Here is a 523-nt window from a genome sequence, read left to right on the forward strand (position 1 = left end):
CTTTGGATGCTGTAATGACAGAAGATGCCAGATGGTGGCGCTCAACATCCTCGACTGTTTACAGCCTGACCTGATCCGACAGTTCATTTTGACATCGATTCACACAGATTTACTGTACATTACAGGCTAAAAACTTTTTTTTTTGGAGGGGAGGTCACTTCAGATCAAAGCCTTCTTTAAGGTGATGAAATATTAAATGTTAAATTCCTCTGGCCAGCTTTAACATCTCCAGTCAAGCATCAAGTATTTAACAGGCTTCAGCTGTCAGACATTCAAGGCTGTGTTAATGAAGGCCTCACTTCCTAGAGTCTGAAGTAGGAGACCGGTGAAGGTTGTAACACTTCTTGCTCTATAACTCGCTTCATTTTTTTAGCTTGAGTTCTCAAACTTTACCCTCTACAAGAATATCACAGAGCTCACAACAAAAGAATCTGTTGAACGAACTTGATTAAATTAAGGAAAACTTTTCCACGAAAATGAATTACATTTTTCCAACAAAATCTAATTTGTTTGAAATGATTTG

The sequence above is a fragment of the Rutilus rutilus genome, assembly GCF_951802725.1.
Source record: "Rutilus rutilus genome assembly, chromosome: 23".
Lineage (NCBI taxonomy): Eukaryota > Metazoa > Chordata > Actinopteri > Cypriniformes > Leuciscidae > Rutilus > Rutilus rutilus.